The 2,923-nt window shown below is 41.6% G+C and overlaps 1 protein-coding gene across 1 annotated transcript in view; it reads left to right on the top strand.

Moving 5' to 3' along the window:
* Positions 1-2,923, top strand: part of TMEM255B (transmembrane protein 255B) — a 117,930-nt gene that overhangs the window by 19,678 nt on the left and 95,329 nt on the right. The gene's annotated exons all lie outside the window — the stretch shown is intronic.

The raw sequence follows: 2,923 nt of genomic DNA on the forward strand, positions 1-2,923 counted from the left end.
AACAACAACAACAACAACAACAACAACACCAGGTCTATCTCAAAGTGAAGGGTTCTTTGTAAAAGAAACAAATTAAAGTTGTTCCTCTGAAGAAGGAGAGGAAGGAACCAAGGGAGGAAATGGAGCCTGTGTCTAACTGACTCCATGAACAACGGCGCTCTTTACCATGAAAGCAAGAAAAACTGGATGCTGCTATTGTCACTGAACATCTGCATCCAAGGTTCTATAGAATCCTGGTCAACAGGGGGAAAATGCAGAACAGAATTTAAAATTTTAATGGAATCCAGGCTTCCTGGAACAATTGAGTCTAAACTATTGTCCTGAGATGATCTTTAAACCTAAAACTAAAAATATTCCTTGAAGTTTTCTTTAAACGAAACAGTTGTCGTTAAGTACCACCTCGTCAGTTCTGACTCATATCGACCCTACACAAAGTTTTCAAGGAGCACCTGGTAGATTTGAATGTCTGATCTTGGGGCTTGCAGTCCGGATTTTCCCTACAATGCCACAGTAGGACCCCAATAGTTTAGCCAAATTAGTAAATAATTTCTGCTCTGATATACTTTACTAATTAGGCTAAGTGGAGTCCTGGTGTGGCACTATAAGATAAGCACTTGACTGCCAACCACAAGATCAGTGGTTCAAACCCACCAGCCACTCCTCAGAAATATTTTACAGGGTTGTTATGAGTCAGAACTGGCTCTATGGCAATTAACAACAACAACATTGGAGTTATAGTTTAAAGTATAGCATAAATAATAGTAATAGGACAAATCACTCATCTGTCAGTTTGTCATACTGTGGTGGCTTGCATGTTGCGTGGATGCTGGAAGCTATACCACTGGTATTTTAAATACCATGAGGGTCACCCGTGGTGGACAGGTTTCATTGGAGCTTCCAGACTAAGACAGAGCAGGGGAAAGGCGAGGCAGACTGCTGAATGGTTAGCCACTGAAAACCTTAGGAAAATCAGCAGAGCATTATCAGATACGGAGTACTGGTGTGGTGCTATAGGATAAGCACTGGGTACAAGGCTGCTTTGAGCTGCAAGGTTGGTGGTTCAAATCCACCAGCTGCTTCTTGGAAATGCTATAGAGAGTCACTATGAGTCGAAACCCACTCAACAACACTAAAACAACAACATTATCAGATATGGTGCTGGAACATGAAAATCTTATGAATAGTACCAGAATACTGTCAGACTTGATGCCAGAAGATGAGCCCCTCCTGTTGGAAGACACTCAGAATACAACTGGGGAAGAGCTGCCTCCTCAGAGTAGAGTTGGCTACAGAGAAGAACAAACAAATTTGTGTTGGAAGAAGTACTTCATTTCTCATACTTCAAACTTGCTATCAGGAGGGACCAGTCCCGGAGGCGGGGCTTGATGGCGGCTAGGCTGGAGGTGCAGTGAAGTTCGCCGTCAGCAATACCACAGAATACCAGGCAAAGCAGATCCAGGGAAGAGCGCCAAAACTTGGAACCACAGAGATGGGACTACTTTGAAGGTTTGAAGGCTTATAGATTAGGAAACTTGAAGCTGAAGTAAAAAATCGTGTACTTTTGAATTTGCCGGGCTGGGCTCGGAGGCCCGGAGCCAACATCTTGGGCGAGACCAAATGGCAAGACCAAGCAGGGAAGCAGAAACACCACAGAAAAATGCCGCGGGAACCTTGGAGCAAAGGTGGACAATGCACTTTGTCAGTTTTGCTTTGTTCTGATTTTCTTTTCTTTCTTTCTTTTTTGTATCTGGTCATTGGTGTGCCCACTGTTTGCCCACCTACATTCTGGTGACTAGAGGGGGAGCCTGAGCGAGTAGACACCCCCCACACTCACCACGGGTGGGTTCTTCTGCCATGCATGCGCACAGATACTCAGCCCAAGAACAGGCCCTGAAGGCTTTTTGTTTGTCTTTTGTTTTGATTTTTAATACGGGAAAGGGCAGCACAGGGCTGTAGAGAGGGAAAGAGAGTTTAAAAACAAAACAGGCTGAAAATTAAATTAAAGCCTGAGGTATAGCATAACAACCAACACTGGCATCTTGAAATCTTTCAGGCAGCTGTGACAGCAAGAATCTGAAGAGAGGACATTAAAGTCATACTCATATTAGGCTACAGATTTTTTTTTCTCTTCTTTCCCTCCTCTCCCTTTTCTGTGACTATAGACTGCAGTATTCAGTCTAGTTTTTGTTGTTGCTGTCTTTTGTTTGTTTTTTTTGTCTCTTGTTTTTTTTCGCTGGTGCTGTTTTGCTCTTATATGTTCCCCTTTCTACCTTTGGAGGACTCTTTCTCTCCATATATTACCTAAGAAAAAGAAAAATCAGCAACTGCTACCATATAGCCAAGCTACAGTCACATTCTATAAAACACCAAACCCCAGGCAAGAAGCAATACCAACTGCCACATAGCAGGGAAACAGACAACTCTGGTGAAAGTTACTCTGAGTTAAGCAATAAGAAGAGTGAAAAGGGAAGTAATCAGAAAGCATAAAAAATACTAAAAAATATACTCAAGTATTAAGTCCACAGATAAACACTAAACATGTCCAAGAAGCAAAAGCAGATGACCGTATCAGCACATGTCCAGAAACAATGTAAAGTGTCTGAGACAAATGACCTAGAAGTAGACCTGGACTCCATTCTGGAAGGAGGGCAGGTCTTGGAAATGTCTGAGAAGGAATTCAGAAAAATTATTCTAAAATGTTTCCAAATACTTTACAATGGAATTGAGAAAAATAAGGAAGATGTCAGGAAAGCACTAAAAGAACAATTAAATAAGATAGTTACATTATTGGAAACAATTCAAAACATACAGAAAGAGGTCCAAACAATAAATAACAGAATATCAGAAATAGACAATACTCTGAAAGGGCAAAGGAGTAGAATAGATGAGATGGAAGGCAGAACCAGTGAGCTGGAAGACAAAT

Source organism: Chrysochloris asiatica, unplaced genomic scaffold (genome assembly GCF_000296735.1).
Source record: "Chrysochloris asiatica unplaced genomic scaffold, ChrAsi1.0 scaffold00029, whole genome shotgun sequence".
NCBI classification, from domain to species: domain Eukaryota; kingdom Metazoa; phylum Chordata; class Mammalia; order Afrosoricida; family Chrysochloridae; genus Chrysochloris; species Chrysochloris asiatica.